The sequence below is a fragment of the Myotis nattereri genome (genome assembly GCF_964212035.1).
Source record: "Myotis nattereri genome assembly, chromosome: 1".
NCBI classification, from domain to species: domain Eukaryota; kingdom Metazoa; phylum Chordata; class Mammalia; order Chiroptera; family Vespertilionidae; genus Myotis; species Myotis nattereri.
Window position 1 is genome coordinate 141675900 of NC_138075.1, and position 20018 is coordinate 141695917.

General features: G+C 40.5%; 1 pseudogene across 1 annotated transcript; it reads right to left on the reverse strand.

The window, feature by feature from the left end:
• Window positions 1–5704: 5704 nt before the first annotated feature.
• LOC308530390 (heat shock protein HSP 90-alpha-like) lies at window positions 5705–17515 on the reverse strand (annotated as a pseudogene). Its single transcript has 4 exons — window positions 17458–17515; window positions 8600–9320; window positions 6877–8390; window positions 5705–5901 (listed from the first exon to the last, which is right to left on the reverse strand). The product of its transcript is annotated as a heat shock protein HSP 90-alpha-like (transcript).
• Between the last annotated feature and the right edge of the window lie 2503 nt (window positions 17516–20018).

A 20018-nucleotide genomic window follows, 5' to 3' on the forward strand; every position in this document is an offset into this window, starting at 1 on the left:
GCTCTTTATCTGACCTTCAATTCTGAATGATAGCTTTGCTGGATAAAGTAATCTTGGTTGTAGGTTCTTGGCATTCATCACTTTGAATATTTCTTGCCACTCCCTTCTGGCCTGCATAGTTTCTGTTGAGAAATCAGCCAACAATCGTATGGGTACTCCCTTGTAGGTAACTAGCTGTTTTTCTCTTGCTGCTTTTAAGACTCTTTGTCTTTTGCTCTTGGCATTTTAATTATGATGTGTCTTGGTGTGGTCCTCTTTGGATTCCTTTTGTTTGGGCTTCTCTGCGCTTCCTGGAATTGTAAGTCTATTTCTTTCACCAGGTAGGGGAAGTTTTCTGTCATTATTTCTTCAAATAGGTTTTCAATATTTTGCTCTCTCTCTTCTTCTGGCACCCCTATAATTCAGATGTTGGTACGCTTGAAGTTGTCCCAGAGGCTCCTTACACTATCTTCGTATTTTCGGATTCTTTTTTCATTTTGCTTTTCCGGTTGGGTGTTTTTTGCTTCTTCACATTTCAAATCTTTGACTTGATTCTTGCGATCCTCTAGACTGCTGTTGGGAGTCTGTATAATATCCTCTATTTCAGTCAGTGTATGCTTAATTTCCAGTTGGCCCTTTATCATAACATCAAGGGTCTGACTAGGTTTCTTGAAGATCTCACTACATTTATCGGCGGTCTCACCAGTCTTTTCCAGGGTCTTACGAAATTTATCAGCGGCTTCTAGAAAGTTCTTGAAAAACCTTAAAAGTGTGGTTTTGAACTCTATATCCAGTAGTTTGCTTTCCTCCATTTCTGTCAATTGTGTCCTATTTCTTTGTCTCCGCATTTTTTATGCTTCCCTGTGTTGGTAGAGTGATTTTCTGTGCTAAGTGTCCTCTAGGGCCCAGTGGTTCAGCCTCCCCAATTACCTGAGGAGGACACTCTTGGTGCACCCCCTTGTGGTCTTTGTGCACAGTCTTGTTGTAGTTAAGCCTTGATTGTTGTAGTTAACACTGGGAGGGAATGACCTCCAGGCCAATTGGCTGTGAGAATCAGCTGTGTCTTCAGTGGGAGAACTTCTGTGCTGGAGACACCCCTCCGGGGCAAGAATTACTTCAATGGGGCTTTGGTGCTCACTGAGTCTGCCCCCTGAGTGTGTCCTTTATTGTTCCATGGAGCTGCAAACTGGCTGGTCCCACTCTGACCTGTGGATTTCCTGGCTCCTGGATCTCTAGGGAGGTGCTAATCTAGCCTTTGCCTGAGGCTATCCAGCAAAAGCTTCCCTGCACGGCTTGGGCGGGTCCCACAGGATCCACAGGGCAGAGCGAGCAGTTATGGCTGCTCTCAGTCCTGCCCTCAGAGGCTCTGCTTCTCAGTGTCTCGACAATCGCTGCAAGCACCCCTGAGAGAAAGCTGCCCTCGAGTTCCGACCAATGCCAGACAGTCCTGCTTCTCCCGTATGAGTCTGGGTCCCCAAAGACTCACCCGGAACTGGAGCTCAGTGCCTGAGACTCCCTCCCGATTGCAAAAGACAACTGTGCCCTCAGCCGGCAGCCTGCTCCGCATGCACCTCCACACCTTAGTATTTTACTTCCGCACTACACCTCCTCTGAGTCTCCGTATGCTGTTCTCTTTCCTTCTAGTTGTAGAATTTCCACTCAGCCAGCCTTCCTGTGGTTCTGGATGATGTCCGTTCAGTCTTTTAGTTGTGCGAGGCAACAATCTCCAGTGTTTACCTATGCCACCATCTTGGTTTCTCTCACCCGTGGGTCTTTAAAATGTTCCCATCATTCCAAGACCGATGTCCCACCACCACTTTCCTGCGTGTTTGTGAAGCAGAAGCCCCTTTGGCGCTGGACTTCTCCCCACAGCCTGGCATCTGGGAGGCTCGGACATTCTTAGAAATTGGAGGCGATTCAGTGGTGAGTGGAGGCAGAGCAGAGCTGGTGGCCTGGCTGCGGGCTTTCATCCGGCACAGGCACGGGGCTCCTTTCCAGCGGGGGACGAGGCAGCTGCACATCAGCTGGAGAGGCCGGCCCTGCCAGCAGCGAGGAGGGGGATCCCACCCCGACTGTGAGTGTACCTGGCTCACCACCATCCAGAGGGCACCTGGCTCTTCCCGACAGGTTCCCTGCAGGAGATGTGGAGAGAGCTGCCCACAATGATGGCTTCCCGCGACCTGCACAGCACAAAGCAAGCTGAGGCTCCGGCCTAGTTTTGTTTTTTATTTTGGCCTAAATTGATCCTTTAGACTAGAAATATCTTCTGTAATTGATGGCGAAGACATTATTTTCTAATATTTTGTGTTTGCCTAAAGAGCTTGTATAATACTGAGTTAATGGCACTCAAAACTCTTAGCAATGTGAAGATGCAAATATATTATAATGCCTTTCAAAACACAGCTTCACTTTAGAAGGTAACTTGCTGAGAAAATGCTTATAACAGTGGGATGACATTATTCATCTTTGTGAGGTGCTAGTTGGAAAGCTACAATGTTATTGCTTAAGACTGTATTTGTTTATAGATGGACATTTATAACTGTTCTGGGGGATGAAATTTTGTGAAAATATCCACATGTAAAGGTCTCCCCGTTGGCCTACTTACATAGTATAAACATGTTTTCTTGGCATGAGGGCCAGGCTACTGATGCTAAACAAAATGTGACTGTTAAAAAAGATAGGCAATAACTCATGATCACAGTTGGCTTTTGTCAGGTTTAATCAGTTTGAAGAATAAATTAGTGGTGCTTTGAAAATCTTATGAAATATTCCTTGTAAAAAAGCCAATTAATTTTCATTTTCTAAAGAACAGAATTAAATGATAGCTAATCAAATATAGAATGTAAGTATTATTATTATTATTATTTAAAAATATATTTTATTGAATTCATAGAAGAAGGGAGAGGGAGAGAGAGATAGAAACATCAATGATGAGGAAGAATTATTGATAGGCTGCCTCTGCATGCCCCACACTGGGGATTGAGCCCACAACCCCGGGCATGTGCCCTGACTGGGAATCGAATTGTGACCTCCCGGTTCATAGGTTGATGCTCAAGTATTGAGCCATGCCAGCCAGGCAGAATTTAAATATTATTAAATGTTAAGAACTACAACCACATGAATACACAAATATACAGCTTACATGTGCATATGTTTATTAGATAGCTTCTAAATGATCTAAAAGCCTATTCTACTTATGTTATCAAGCCAAGAACTCTAATTTCACAGCAGTCAATTTGTCAATCTGAAAATGGGGTGAGATGGTGAGAAGAAAAATGAAATGCTAGATATGAGTATGAAAGAAAACCTTGCTATATTATTTCTTAATTGAGATTAGCATATTGAAGACTTTGAAAGATACTTTATTTAGGAAAAACATGTCGAGTGTTTCCTTCCACGTCCTGCGTGGAGTAGGGTTCGGTATCTGAAAGAGGAGCCGCACAACAAATGAGAGAAAAACACAGGAGATAATTTTGCAATATTGGGGGACCAGGCGGGCAAGTCCCGAAGGACTTCCTCCTTGCTCAGGCCTCACCAAGCTTTTATTGATCTGGGATGCACCCATAGCATAGCCCTTAGGCAGGTGAGCCCCTAGTAACAAGCAGACTAGCCCATCAGCAAGGATTTACATAATAATAAATGGGGGAGTAGTTTCAGCTACCACTGTCTGGACAAACAGAGGTGGCGCCTAGCTCCGAGCTTTGCTAGGGCTTCAAAGGCACCCAGCCTTCGGGGGGGTTTCGGGGAGTTCTCTGTCTACGCTTATCAGATAGTGAAGGCAATAAACTGTTTCCCACAAAAACAAGTCTTATTTTCCTGGATAGAAAATTTTGGAAACAGCATGTGATACTGTTATTGTTGTAATTAGCATGTTCTTAATATTAATAAGAGAAGAGAGGAGAGGGGAGGCCAGACTTAGAAGCATTGTCATCTGGGCAGTGTCACCGGAAAGCTACAGCTTCACACGCCCCAAGAAACCATTGGTCCATTCCCTGGGGGAAGGAATTGAACAAAGGAGGAGATGAGCACATGCACAGTGAAGGTGGGGTGACATAGAGAAGGTGCTTGCCTGTGAATCTAGCCCAGGAAAAAGATCATTGGCTAGAAGGATGAAGCCGCTGCAAATGTGCAAAATCTTAGAAGGTTAAAGTTCCCAAACAAAGAGTTCCCTTCTCTTCCTCTTGCCTTTTGGTTCCCTCTCACTCTCTCTTGCTCTGTGACCTCTGTGCTCATCTCCATAGCTATGCGCCCTTAAGCAGCCACATGGCCTAGGGCCAGGCAGACTCCACATGCAGGATGCTGGACTGGACTGTGGAGCAGAGACTCTGGGCATGGTCTTAATTCTAGCCCTGCTTTAGACAAGATTGGACTTTTTTCCATGGTAGAACAGAGGGAAATGGGACATTGGAAACCCTGGGGTTTAATTCCAGGGAAATAAAGATTACTCATCTTCCTGTGTGAGTCTCAGGAAAATCCTTTCCTTGCAACATCACAAGAACACCACTTCCACTGGTAACAGATGGGGATGCAGATGGTGTTTCACCAATAGCATTATGACTGTGTTAATGAGTGTCATATTAAATACTGTAGGCTTTCTTGCATTACTGAGATTAAAAAGATTCCATAACCAGTGGGTCAAAATCTTGGTTTTTAATAAAAAAAAAAAATTAAATAAGAGGGAAAAGACCGCCTACTAATGAGTTGGCTGGACCTATGTGGATAGTATGTTGGAAGGTCATTATAGGAAACCTGAACTGCCTGGTCAGAACTTAGAACTGTTTTGATCCCAAACTAATTTTACTTGAGTGAAAAAAGTAAGATTTTTCCTTCTTGTAACAATTTCAAAAAGAATGAAATAGAGGGAAGAAGAGGGCTCATCAAATGAAAGGCAAATAATGTGATTAAAAATACACACACGCACACACATATACACGACATTAGTCCCTCAAGAGAGGGTAGAAAAAGTTATGGAAAGGGTATAAAAAAGAGGAAAACATTAGCAATCTGCCAGAGGCTAATTCCAGCAGGTCATAAATGCAAGATGTTTATCAAAAGGTTGATGAACTTTGGGGCTTCAGCAGGGCTGAAGATCTGCATGTTATTGCCTGCTGCCAGACAGCGAGGGCAGTTCCCTCAACCTGATAATCTTTTACTGTTTACCAAACCTTACCTTTGATATGCATGTCTGCTTTGCTGTAGGGCAAAGTGTGGGAATAAAAAGCCCTGGTCTGGAGATTTGGAGAGCTTAGTCACTAGAACTAAGTTTCCGTCTGGCTTTTCCCCATGCCTTCCAAATTCATATTTCTTCTCTAGCCTCTTCATTCATTTATGCACAGCCCCCTTTCCAGATTCCTGAACCCTAGTAAATGCTGAGAAAGACCCCAGCCACAATCCTCATTTTTGTTTTTTTAAAAAATGTATTTTTAAATTACTGCAGAAAAATTTTCTTTACTAATTTTTAAATGGAGTAAATTAATACATGATGGTATATGAGCTATTTTAAAAACATCTAGAGTAACGATCAATGAAGACCTTCTTTAGTTTGGACACTTTTGTTTATGCATGAGGCATTTTCTTCTTAATAAACAACTTTGGTGCTTCTTTGATACATTCTAGAAGCTCTGATATGATTACAACAATCCAATGTAAGATTTTTAAAAATGCTTCTTAACTGCATAGCTACTGAACAACCTGAAGTAACTCGATGGAGTTATAATGCCAAGATTCATTTGCAATGATAACCACCAATACTACTTGGAGCATTTGTTGAGACGATGAGGCTGCATCCTTTTTTGAGAGCAAATTGACTGAGGCTAAGTGCCTCCTGAATATACTGTAGGACACCCTGTTTTGACATTATTTCCTCACTCTTTTCCCTGAAGTGATGACAGCTGTACCAAAATCCAGTGCTCAGGATTTCCACTGCAGTATCCATATTTTTAAACCAAATCTTTAATTGTCTGCGCTGCACGACTGTTCTGCCAAAACACAGGAGGGCAGCATCAGGCTAGGAGAGGACATTTTACCAAGGATTTTGCTTAGCTTGTATCCAGGGCTTCTGAACTCTTAGGGTTGTTTCTTTTGTGACTGCTTTCCCCATGAGATCTTCACCCAAGGCAGCCAAGTAGGTACCAGAATAAAGAACTTTTCCCATTAAAATGACTTTTTCTGAAAATAGAGCCTAGTCTGGGTGAGATACTATTTTAGCATCTTATTAAAAGCCAAAGGTTGTATAAACCTCCTTCTGTTTAATACGTGGTACATTTCTACTATTTTTTCATTCTTTTTAATTTGTCTCTATTTGCCATAGCCTTTTAAAGCAGAATGTGACGAGAGCACTGGACTTCTATTCATAAAACTTGCTCTGAGTTACTTTCAAACGGCTTTACAACATGCCTAGATAGCATATATTTCTGCTATGCTACACAATCCTTTTCTTTGGAGACAAACCCTATGGACAGTTACTACCATCGTGTTGGTCAGCTTGGCATACTAACTTCTAGAGGCCATACATGCATTTCATAACTACAGGGGATGTTAGGCTTAAAAAATAGATCTTAGGAGATGAGGGTTGTTTTAACCACGCATCTCAGAACACTTTAGCAACAAAGATTTGGTCTACTTAGGAATATGCTTGAGAGATAAACACTTCAGACCACAAAACTAACAAACATTAGGCTACATGTATCTTACAACAAAGATAACCCCACTTTGTTAAAACAGGCCAACATGGAACTAGGAAAGAAAAATGAGCCCGGCTTCAGTGCCTGAAGTATCACAGTCTCATACACGTAGAGGGGGAAAGGAACCCGGTCTTCCCTTTAAGTAGTTGCCATGCCATATATATTTTTAAAATGTTAACAAAAATAAAGGAAAAAGTCCTTGAAAATATATTACCCAAGGGAATGAAGGAAAAGAATTGAACATGTGTGTAGGTGTTCTCCAGGTGAGCTTTGTCTATGTCCTCCATGCGTGAGGTGTAGTCGTCTCCTTCCAGGGGCAGCATCTTTTTGGTCACAGCAGCACATCTCTCATCAGCGGGGAGGTCATCTTCATTGATACCAAGACCAAGTTTGATCATCCTGTAGATCCTGTTAGTGTGTATCTGGGGGTCTTCCAGACTGAAGCCAGAGGACAGGAGCACAGTCTCATAGAGCAGGACGATCAGATCCTTCACAGACTTGCCATTCTTGTCTGCCTCTTCTGCCTTAAGGTCTCAATGATGGAATAGTCTGGGTTTATCTCCAGGTGTTTCTTTGCTGCCATGTGACCCCTTGTTGAGTTGTCTCTCAGAGCTTGAGCCTTCATGATTCTCTCCATGTTTGCTGTACTGCCATGTGCTTGTGACAATGTAGCATGGGGATGTCACCAATCGGTTTAATACGACCACCTTTTCTACTTTTTTCTCCAAGATGTCCTTCATGATTTTGCACAGGTTTTCAAACTTGGTGTTTTTTCTCTTCCTGTTTCTTTTTCTCTTCTTCATCTTCTGGAAGTTCCAAGCCCACTTTGGTGACTGACCCTAAGGTCTTCCCCTCAAACTCCTTCAGCTGCTGCACACAGTACTCATCAATAGGCTCGATCATATAGATCACTTCTAGGCCGTGCTTCCGAATACGCTCCGCGAAGGCTGAGTTAGCGACCTGGTCCTTGGTCTCCCCTGTGATGTAGTAGGTGTGCTTCTGGTTCTCCTTCATTCTTATGCAGTAGGCCTTGAGGGAGACCATCTCATCACCAGAAGCAGGTGTGTACTATCTTAATAGCTCAGAGAGCTTCTTCCAATTTTGAGAATCTTCATGAATTCCAAGCTTAATATTTTTAGAGAACTGCTCATAAAGCTTTTTGTAGTTCCCCTTATCTTCTGCCAGTTCTAAGCATTTTTTGACCAAATTCTTTCTGATAACTTTAAAAATGTTGCTTTGTTGCAACATCTCCCGGGAAATATTTAGAGAGAGATCTTCAGAGTCCACCATACCTCTAATGAAGTTCAGGTATTCAGGGATCAGCTCCTCACAGTTACCCAGGATGAAAACTCTGTGAACATACAACTTAATGTTGTTCTTTTTCTTTCTGTTTTCAAACAGGTCAAAGGGAGCACATCTTGGGACAAAAAGAAGGGCTCTGAATTCCAACTGTCCTTCAACTGAAAAATGCTTCACTGCCAAGTGATCTTCCCAGTCATTAGTCAGGCTCTTGTAGAATTCCCCATATTCTTCATTAGTAATGTCATCGGGATTTCTGGTCCAAATTGGCTTTGTTTTGTTCAGTCTTCTTGGTCAATGTACTTCTTGATCTTCTTTCTCTTCTTGTTACCATCCTTCTTTTCTTCTTCCTCACTGTCAGAACCAACATCTTCAATTTCAGGCTTGTCTTTGGACTCCTTTTCTTCTTTTTCTTCTGCCTCATCATCACTGACTTCTTTTTTTTAAAAATATTTTTATTGATTTTTTACAGAGAGGAAGGGAGAGGGATAGAGAGTTAGAAACATCGATGAGAGAGAAACATAGACCAGCTGCCTCCTGCACACCTCCTACTGGGGATGTGCCTGCAACCCAGGTACATGCCCTTGACCGGAATCGAACCTGGGACCTTTCAGTCCACAGGCCGACGCTCTATCCACCCAGCCAAACCAGTTTTGGCATCACTGACTTCTTTATCATGCTCCTTCTCCACAAAGAGAGTAATGGGGTAGCCAATAAATTGAGAGTGTTTCTTCATGATTTCTTTGATCCTTCTCTCCTCCAAATACTCCGTCTGGTCCTCTTTCAGGTGCAGGATAATCTTTGTCTCCACGACCCATGGGTTCCCTATGTCAGTCCTAACTGTGAAGGATCCTCCTGCAGAAGACTCTTACTCATACTGCTCATCATCATTGTGTTTGGTGGTCACAGTCACTTTCTCAGCAACCAAATAGGCTGAATAGAACCCGACACCAAATTGGCCAATCATAGAGATATCTGCACCAGCCTGCAAAGCTTGCATGAACGCTTTGGTCCCAGACTTGGCAATAGTACCCAGGTTATTGATCAAATTGGCCTTGGTCATTCCAATTCCAGTATCCACAATAGTGAGGGTTTGGTCTTGCTTATTTGGAATGAGATTGATATGCAGCTCTTCCCCAGAGTCTAGTTTACTGGGATCTGTCAAACTTTCATATCTGATCTTGTCCAGAGCATTGCATGAGACTGAAATAAGCTCCCTCATAAAGATCTTTTTATTTGAGTAGAAAGTATTGATGATCAATGACATCAACTGGGCAATTTCTGCCTGGAAGGCAAACGTCTCCACTTCCTCCTCCTCTATCAGTTGGTCATAGGTCTGGGTTTCCTCAGGAATCTTGGCTTAAGGGTCCACAAAGGCTCCACAGCAACATCACTCAAGGATGCAGAATCCCCTTTCTACTATTTAGCTCAGAATAGTCTAACTCTGAAACATAAATATTTAGATACTGTGCTTTATAATGTGGACAAAAAAAGGGGCTGTATGGAAAGTAACCTCACAGGGTGACCTAATCAAAAATTCCCAACTGGTTAGGTTATGGTAGGTAGGAATACCTCAGGCATATAACTTCTTTAGTAAAAGGTTATCTTTGCCTTAAGCAAGTCCTGTCCACTGGTTTTGTGCATTTAGGTTAATATATCCTTGAAATGCCTTTCTTCAGACCCCTTCTTCTAAATGGTGACAACTCTTAAGAGGGCTTGTAGTATAAAAATTATGTCAACCCCAATAAATTCAATAAAAAGGGAAATAAAAGGAGACAGCATGTAATCTTAACTGTTTTGTAATTCCAACTCACCTTGCTTTCTCTCACTTTATGTAATCTTCCTTTTTCTCCCTCCTTAATTCCAGATGTGTAAAAGAAGTTGCAAACTGTCAGTTTGTTCAGATCTTTCTTGCAGAGGTATCCTTTATTTCATTCGAATAAATTTTTATAAACATTTTCTACCAGTTTGGATATTCCTATGGTCTACAATAATAAGACATATATATTTGATCTTACACACAGAACTCCTAAAACCCTTGGGGTTTCCTAAGTAATAAAAGCAATAAAGACATCTTTTGTTATATTAATGAGGTGACTTTTGGAAAGCATGTAGGATGGGGGCTGGTTACTAGGAGAACCAAACATGTGACTAGAAGGCTGGGACTTTTGTCCCACTCCCCTGACCTCCTGGAAAGGAAGAGAGGCTGGATGTAGAGTTCAATCAACAGTGGCCAGTGATTTAATCAATCATTACTATGTAATAAACCTCCAGAAAAACCATAAAGAGGTTCTCAGAGCTTCCAGGTTGGTGAACACGTGGAGAGTAAGGAGGAGTGACACACCTGAGAGGGCATGAAAACTCCCCACCTTTTCTCCTTATCTTGCCTTAGGCATCTCTGCCATCTGGCTACCTGAGACCTATTAACTAAAATGTTTTTCTGAATTCTGTGCAAATTCACTGAATCCAAGGAAAAGGCCATTGGAATTTCTGAACCAGTCAGAAGCATAGGTAACAACTTGGACTATCAATGGACATCTGAAGTGGGGGTGTAGGGTACAGTCTTGTACACTGAACACTCAACCAGTGATATTTGATATAGCTTCAGGTAGATAGTTGTCAGAATTGAGTTAAGTTATAGGACACTCAGCTGGTGTCAGAAGATTGGTTGTTGGTGGGGGAATACTCCCTATTCCACATTGGGATTAAGTCCAGGAATTCAAAAAGAAATAGGAAAGATAATAAATATAGAATATACTATCATTATTCTTTCCTTGGTTAAAATTTCTCATCTTTAAAAGACATTGTGGTCTGGCTGGCATTGCTCAGTGGTTGAGCATTGACCTATCAACCAGGAGGTCACAGTTCAATCCCAATCAGGGTTCTTGTCTGGGTTGCAGTCTCGATCCCAAGTGTCGGGCATGCAGGAGGCAGCTGATCAATTATTCTCTCATCATTGTTGTTTCTCTCTCTCTTTCTCTCCCTTCCTCTCTGAAATCAATAAAATATATTTTAAAAAAGACATTGTGAAACTATGATTAAAATATTAATGAAATAATGTATGAAAATCATGAGTAAGTTTTTTCTCTAATTTGTGAGTTTGAATGATGAGAAGGAAACATGATATCCACATGCCGTGGCTGTTGAGCATTTGTTAATAAACCTAGGGTATCTGGAAATTATTACTGCAGGTGTTAGAGCTTTGGAGAAAAGACCAACTACAAGAACTCTGATTCTGTTCTTAGATTGCAAGGAAGCAGAAACTTAGGGAATTCAGCTTTCATTTGGCCTGTTTTCCATGCTGAGGAAGGAGGTTCCTTCTTCAGATAGAATTGAAAACCCCTTGGCCTAAAGAAAATAGTTTCCACATTCATTCAGGCACACACTCTAATTCACATCTAACAAAAAGATGCTCACCTGGTGAGCACATGATAAAAGCTCCTATTAACATAATTCATCCCACCCTGGATACTTCCAAATTTGTTTTAAACATATTTTGTTGAATCTAAGGCACCAGTGGTTCCAAGATTATTTAATGCATGAGATAGAAGAAATTGACATAATGCTAAGGCCTTAGGGTCCTAAGACCCTAAAGTGCATCTCTATATCAGAGAAAATGTGCATCTTCAAAAAGAAGAAATACAGTTTGCTAACCTCCTCTGCACCTGAATCCAAGTCCTTCCTAGTTTGGGGAGGCTTAAACCTCATCGAAGCCTTAAATGAGCTACAAAATTGAAATGAATGTTGCCGGGGGCTGACCAGTAAACCCTCAGTGATGGATGAATGGATTATTCTGACACAACATTTGCTGTGAAAGAAAGGCTAAGGGAAAGCCTGGCCAAAGGGACCAGGCAGCCCTGATTGCCTGCCTTGTTAGGCTTATATTGCAGTTTTATCTTTTAGATACAATCAGGAGGGTGAGTAATCTTGGGAGGACACATGTGTTTGCATTGTCCTCAAGGCAAGGGCACCCAAAGATTAGGCATGAGGATTCCAGTAAGCACCCGGGGGTCTGCACATGCACAGGCTTGTTTGGAAAGGTCAAGGAATAATTAGGGGCACTACCTTCGACACTCCCCTAAGTCAGAATTCCGATAAACAGGGCAGGCCGCCTTCCACACACTTCCCTTTTCTCAGGATGTCCTCCTTACAAACTTTCTAACCAAGTCTCACGTGCTCCCCAAAGGATATAGCCACCCGAGAAAGTGGAATTACTAGAATGTTTAACAAAGAAAAGATTCCAGGCAGCCTCGGGGATTTAAGGGAGAAATAGTAGTTTATTTCTTGAGCTTTACAAATTGAGTTCAGTCTTGTGCTTTACAATGGATGTTTTAGAGGTATTATCTTCCTCTCCACCTACCCCAGTCTGTAGGAATCAGGTCACACAGGGAAGTTGCTATGCTATGGGGACCTCCATTTCCTTTCCCTGGCCTTGGATGAGAGTATGTAATTTTATCATGGCAACTCTTCCTCCCCACCTTGAACATTTTGTCTTATAATAAAATTTGTTCTTTCTGATAAGATGTAAAATATTTTAACAATTCTTTCCCTAGGCCCTAAGAGTTCTCCATGGGAGAGAGTATCTAGTTCCCCAGGTTTCCACCGGGTTTCAATCTTCCTTGGTGATATCTGCATCTGGAAGAAAGCTGCTTCCACTCTCCTGATCAATATTATTTATTTAACAATAATGTTTTGAGTGCATTCTATGTTCTGAGCATGATTATATTATGAATCATGACATATTGAACATTACTATTGCAAATATTAAGAATTAACTCTATTTGAGGAAAGATGTGAAGAAAGCATGGGAGTGAGCCATGTGGATTTCTGATGGAAAAGTGTCCCTGAGAGGGAATAGCAAAGGCACAGGCCTTGCAGCGGGAACATGCAGTGTGTTTGTGGGATAGGGCCATGAGGAATAGGCTGCGGTGGCTGGAGTAGAGTGAGCAGGAGGAGACTGGTAGGAGTTAAGATCAGAGATGTTAGGAGAGGGTAGGCCAATATATAAAATTTTGGTGTTTACTCTGAGTGAGATGGAAAGGCACTGAAGGAATTTGTGCAAAAGAGTAACATACTCTAGTTTTATTTGAAAAGGATCTCTTACATGTAGAGGCAAAACAAAACAAAACAAAACTATAACATGAAAGGGTGGAGGCAATGAGACCACTTAGCAGGCTAGTGCAACAATCAAAGAGAGAGGTTGTGGTGGCTTCTGCTGGTAGAGGTGGTGAGAGAGGGTCAGGTCCAGGACATATTTTGTAGGGAGAGCTGCCAAGTTTAGATTGGCTATGGGAGAGAGAATGAAGAAGGACAATTCAATGAAGTTTGGCCTGAGTAGCCTGAACAATAAAATTGCCATTGACTGAGATGGAAAAGCAGTGTAGGCAGAGCAGTTTGAGGGGGAGAATTGCAAGATAGTTCAGTTTTGAACATTAACTTAGATATGTCTAATTGATATTCAAATGGAGTTTTCTGCTGTTTAATGCCAAATGAGAATCTTACAGAAAGGCTAATATGTAGAGTATAAGGTTTATTAGTCTAAGTAGTCTTCCATTTGTCATGTTCTACATATTTATGGAGTGCAAGAGAGTGAGCTTGACACTAGATACCTTTCACCATGTATGTAGGATATAAGAGACTGACTTTTGGTGATGGCTTTGTGAATTAGAATGAGTCACGAATACTGATTATACAAGTCATTTATTTCATCCTATTGTCCATCAAAGGAACACATGCACAATAATCATTCATTACTTTTGATTAATAGTAGTTGCTTGTCCATTCACTCTATGGTACTTTGTTATGGCAGCCCTAGAAAATTAATACTGTAATAATAAATCTAAAAAATACTTAATAAATAGTAGATGCTTGTTTGTCTAATCTTGTTAATACCTATTTTCTAGTATTTCCACTCTTTTCCATTTTTACCAGTTATTCTGAATTATGTTGAGTTGTTAATTCCATGTAAGTGTTTGGTTTCTTCAAGTTTTGTTTTACATTTAAATGTATGAATGCATATTAATTTATTTTTATGTTACTTGAATTGCTTTACTTTTAGAAAAATAGACTGTTTGATCAGATCATATGCTGTTCCAAGCCTAGGAAACTCTTGGAACATTTAGCTTTCTCTCCACAACTTCTTTTGTGACAGAATCTAACTTGTAGATATAGTGCCAAGGGGACAATAAAGTATAGGCCTTTTAAGTATAAGCAAGGAATCTATAGCAGACATAAAAATAATGGAATGTCATCCAGTAAGAGTCCAGGCAAATGTGTTAGAGCTCATTCACATTTATGATTGTTCAATCCCAGGATGAGAAAGGAGAGCATTTATTAAGAATGTATAATTTTTAAAGCCCTAATTTTGACCCATATTCTTTTGAAGGTTATGTATTAAACCTTAATAAAATTCTAGTTTGACAATTGGAATTACCTACTTTGTTAGCATTCTTGAATTGTCATGTAATGTGCATTTTAAAATTTGTTGTTTTTCCAAGATTCTCTTTGTTAATTCTGTTTATAATAAAAAGTGCCCTTGTTTTCTATTCAGTTCCCTTCTTAATAGTTCTAACAATGTATTTGGTAAAGATGAAAAGTAAAATGTTAGGAAGCAAAATGACATAAGTATATGAAACATGGAAAATTGATTGTAACTAAGAATTCTGGCAGTATTTGGTCTTTGGAAATGAGACCTTCCAAGAGTGTTAAAAAAAAATCTTTGTAAATTAATAGTATGTAAGCTTATTGAATCCATACAGTAATCTGTGATGTAGATACAATTACAATCACCATTTTACAGTTTTTAAAGTTTCCAAAGGCATAAAACTTCTACAATGTGCAATGGCCAGTGTGGCTCAGTTGGTTGGGTAATATCCTATGCACCAAAAGGTTGCTGGATTGATTCCCAGTCAGGTCACATACCCAGGTTTTACTTGGGTTTTGGGCTCAATCCCTGGTAGGGGACATGCAGGAGGCAGCTGATCAATGTCTCACTCTCACATCAAAGTTTCTCTCTTTCTCTCCCTCTCCCTTACCCTCTCTCTAAAAATCAATAAAAAACACCAAACTTCTAAAATGAGATTTTAATATCAGATCCTTGAATTTATGGCAGCCATCATTAAGATCACTTGTTTTCACTTGGCTCCAGAGTGTTAAATTTCACTGAGCAGGTATTGGCAAAGATTGAGAGCTATTAAATTTATTCTTATTTCCCACAAAGAACTTTATTAAAATTGCTTTTGATATTTAGAAAATGGGAAATTTAAGGTTATTAAGAATCAAAGAAGAGATCACAAGAATGGCATGGTAGATTTACTATTGCACTGCTGGTGGGAATGCAGACTGGTGCAGCCACTGTGGAGAACAGTATGGCATTTCCTCAAAAAATTAAAAATGGAACTTCCATTTGACCCAGTAATCCCACTTCTAGGAATATATTCCAAGAAAACAGAAAGAATATATGCACCCTATTTTCATAGCAGCACAATTTACAATAGCCAAGATTTGGAAACAGCCTAAGTGCCCATCAGCAGATGAGTGGATTAGAAAACTGTGGTACATCTACACAGTGGAATACTACACTGCTGTTAAAAAAAGGAATTCTTTCCATTTGCAACAGCATGGATGGATCTGGAGAGCATTACGCTAAGCGAAATAAGCCAGTCAGAGAAAGATAAATATCACATGATCTCACTCATTTGCGGAATGTAATGAACATCATAAACTGATGAACAAAAATAGATACAGAGACAAAGAAGCATCAAACAGACTGTCAAACTTCAGCAGGAAGGCAGGGGAGGGTTGGGGGAGGTAAGAAATCAATCAAAGGACTTGTATGGATGCATATAAGGGTAACCAATGGACACAGACACTGGAGGGGTGGTGGTGAGGGCATGCACCTGGGGGTGGGGGGTGGAGGAGGCCGGGGGAAAGTCAATGGGGGGAAAAGAGACATATGTACTAGTACTTCTATTTATAATACTTTAAACAATAAAAAAATTCCCTATGGAGATGCAGATCTAAATGTGTTAATAGATCAATTCTTTTAAAAAAGTATAATTTGCTCTGCATACTTTCACTTAAGGTAGGAGATGATAGAAATGATTGTGCTCATCTCTACTTTATGTGTGATGCTCTTTTATTCATTTGCTCTGTATTGGATCTGCAGATTTGCTCAGTTCCAATTACTCTCTTGCCCTCCTGCTTGCAGCTGCAGTTATAGCATCTGCATCTCTTGTACTGAAGCACCACTGACTACACCCATGGAGACTCTGGCTCCTGACACCACATCCAGATTCCAGTGAAGCGTGGGACAGGAGCCCAAGATCTGGTTTCTTCAGCAGCTGACTCGGAGGCACTGTGCAAAGATTAATCCTTGGCACACGTTTCAACCAGTGAGATTCCAGAGATGGGAAACTGGCAGGCTAATTTCTTTCCCTTCCTCTACCTGATGGACTCTTCCAAGGCACAATGATTTTATGGAAGCTGGAAACATTCTTCATGATAAGAAATCAACCTTCATTTTCTTTAAAGCTATGGGTGGCTCAGCAGTTTATTACTTGCATTTATTTTGCTGTCTCTTTCCCTTTCTCCCACATTCTTGATGTTCTGGGATTGAATGATCTAAGAAAATATTAGTAGATAAGCTTTGCTGCATGGTCTTTTTATGGGGTAACTCAAGCGAAGACTCATTTATTCATTCAGCAAATATAGTGTGTCCCCAAAACATGTATACACACTTTAACAGCTGATAGTTCAATTGATGTTCTTCCCCCCCCCCCCCCCCAGCCATACTAAGCTTTGAACAAAGGAAATTAACCCTGCTATCCAGCTCACCTGCCAGCTGATTGAAAAGCCCAAGCAAGCCCAGTCAAGACCAGCTGGAACCTGTTCATAGTAGCAGAACTGTCCAAGAGAGTGACTTTATGGTAGTTGTAAAAATAACATTTATGCTCATTCATCAGAACTGACTAATATATAAAACAGTATAAAAATCATACCACCCACAGCTACATATCTCTTTATATTTAATTTATAGTTATGCATAGATATTTCAATCCATTTATTATATAAAATGACTATAAATTTGAAAATGTAAATATTGCCCATTCACATGTTAAGAAATGATTTTATTCGAACTCTTCAGATGTGTATTTGATAGTAATAATTTTTTTTCATTGTTAGAGCCGCTTTCTGAGTTGTCTAACAGTTGTCCAGAGAACATTATCTTGACTGCAAGGTTATTTGAGATGCAGCATTCTGTGAAGCCTGCCTAACGCTGCCACTGGAGGCTTTTTAAAAGTGCTAAATACATATTTCTATATTATTAGGAAAATTGTTTCTTTACCCTGTAGATGTATCCTTGTAAATTCAAAAATGTTGCTACTAAGTTTTTTTAAGGAAAATATTGATTGAATAATGAATAATTTTTGTAAAACATGTGAATATATTAAAAAAATGATAAAAAGAACAATTTACTTAAGACATAAAACATTACCTTTATCTTTGAACATTGTGTCTGATCTTCCTCCCCAATCTCTTACTTCCTTCTTCATTCTCAGAGATAACTAACATTGTGAATTTGTTTCCCCCCCACATTTCTTCTTAAACTTGTTTTGGTTTTTTGTTTATTTATTTATTTCTATCTCAGGAACATTATTCTTGAGATTTGCCTTTGATATAGTATGTACCTACAATTTGTCAATTCATTCATTTACATGGATGTCTTGTATTCCGTTACACAAAAACAACGTTATACAGTGTATTAATCAGGGAGGTAATGCTAATTCCTGTCACAATCTCATCACAGTTGCTAAATATAATACCAGGTTATTTGTCTCTCATTTTTTTTTATATTTTTTTATTATTATTGCTTAAAGTATTACAAAGAGTATTACATACGTGTCCATTTTATCCCCCCGCCCTAGACAGTCCCCCAGCCCCCCCCATCCCCCAGTGTCCCATGTCCATTGGTTATGCTTATATGCATGCATACAAGTCCTTTAGTTGATCTCTTACCACCCTACCTCCTGCCCCCCAACCCTCCCCGGCCTTCCCGCTGCAGTTTGACAATCTGTTTGAGGCAGCTCTGCCTCTGTATCTATTATTGTTCAAAAGTTTATAATGGTCTCTATTATCCATGAATGAGTGAGATCATGTGGTATTTTTCCTTCATTGACTGGCTTATTTCACTTAGCATAATGCTCTCCAGTTCCATCCATGCCGTTGCAAATGGTAGGAGTTCCTTCTTTTTTACAGCAGCATAGTATTCCATCGTGTAGATGTACCACAGTTTTCTAGTCCATTCATCTACTGATGGGCACTTAGGCTGTTTCCAGATCTTAGCTATGGTGAATTGTGCTGCTATGAACATATGGGTGCATATATCCTTTCTGATTGTTGTTTCTGGTTTCCTGGGATATATTCCTAGAAGTGGGATCACAGGGTCAAATGGGAGTTCCATTTCTAATTTTTTGAGGAAACTCCATACTGTCTTCCATAGTGGCTGAACCAGTCTGCATTCCCACCAGCAGTGCACAAGTGTTCCTTTTTCTCCACATCCTCTCCAGCACTTGTCGTTTGTTGATTTGTTGATGAAAGCCAGTCTGACAGGTGTGAGATGATACCTCATTGTTGTTTTGATTTGCATCTCACGGATGATTAGTGACTTTGAGCATGTTTTCATATGTCTCTTGGCTTTCTGAATGTCCTCTTTTGAAAGGTGTCTATTTAGGTCCTTTGCCCATTTTTTGATTGGATTGTTTATCTTCCTTTTGTTAAGTTGTATGAGTTCCCTATAAATTTTGGAGATTAGGCCCTTATCAGATATGACATTGGCAAATATGTTTTCCCACACAGTGGGTTTTCTTGTTGTTTTGTTGATGGTTTCTTTTGCTGTGCAGAAGCTTTTTATTTTGAAGTAGTCCCATTTGTTCATTTTCTCTTTAGTTTCAAGTGCCCTAGGAGCTGTATCAGTGAAGAAATTGCTTCGGCATACGTCTGAGATTTTGTTGCCTTTGGATTCTTCTAGAATTTTTATGGTTTCCTGTCGTTTTGTTTCAAATAATTATTAGAAGTGCTAAGCTAACTCTAATGCGGATTTTGCATATATATGGATTTTAAGTTAAGATGAATATTACTCTTTTTATAATGTCAATTATATCTGAGTAAGATAAAATAACAAATTTGGGAATAAATCATGAGAAATTTTATAGTAAGGCAGATGCATGTAAATGAAGCCTTTTATGTGAGTATAAATTTCTCACTATGAGACTGGAAACAAGACAGATGACTCTGATTCTGACTGTAGTTTTACAAAGGCTTACCCATCTATTAAGAAATTAATGTTATAGGGCATGACTCAAAAACTAAGATAATTTCAGCTAGCTACATAGATACTGTCTCATAGCTTTATCATTTTTCTTAGGACAATAAAAATGTCTTCAACATTTCTCGCTTTGATATGTGTTACTGAAGCCTATGAATCAGTGGTTCTAGCTTGTTTCTAGGTTAAGAACCTTTTGCGCATGTGATGAAAGTTATGCAGTTCCTCTACAGGAGTATGCATAATTATTTTATAGAAAACTAGAGGCCCGGTGCACAAAAATTTGTGCACTCGGGGGTAGGGGGTCCCTCAGCCCGGCCTGTGCCCTCTCGCAGTCTGGGACCCCTCGGGGGATGACCACCTGCTGGCTTAGGCCTGCTCCCCGGGGAATTGGGCCTAAGCTGGCAATCAGCCATCCCTCTGGCAGGGGATGTCCACTTGCCTGCGGGGAGCAGGCCTAAGCTGCAGTCAGACATCCTTAGTGCTGCTGAGGAGGCAGGAGAGGCTCCCACCACCACCGCTGTACTGGCAGCCATCAGCCTGGCTTGTGGCTGAGCAGAGCTCCCCCTATGGGAGCGCACTGACCACCAGGGGGCAGCTCCTGCATTGAGCATCTGCCCTCTGGTGGTCAATGTGTGTCATAGTGACCAGTCATTCCCAAGCTTTCTGCTGTTAGGGTCATTTTGCATATTACCCTTTTACTATATAGGATAGAGGCCTGGTGCATGGGTGGG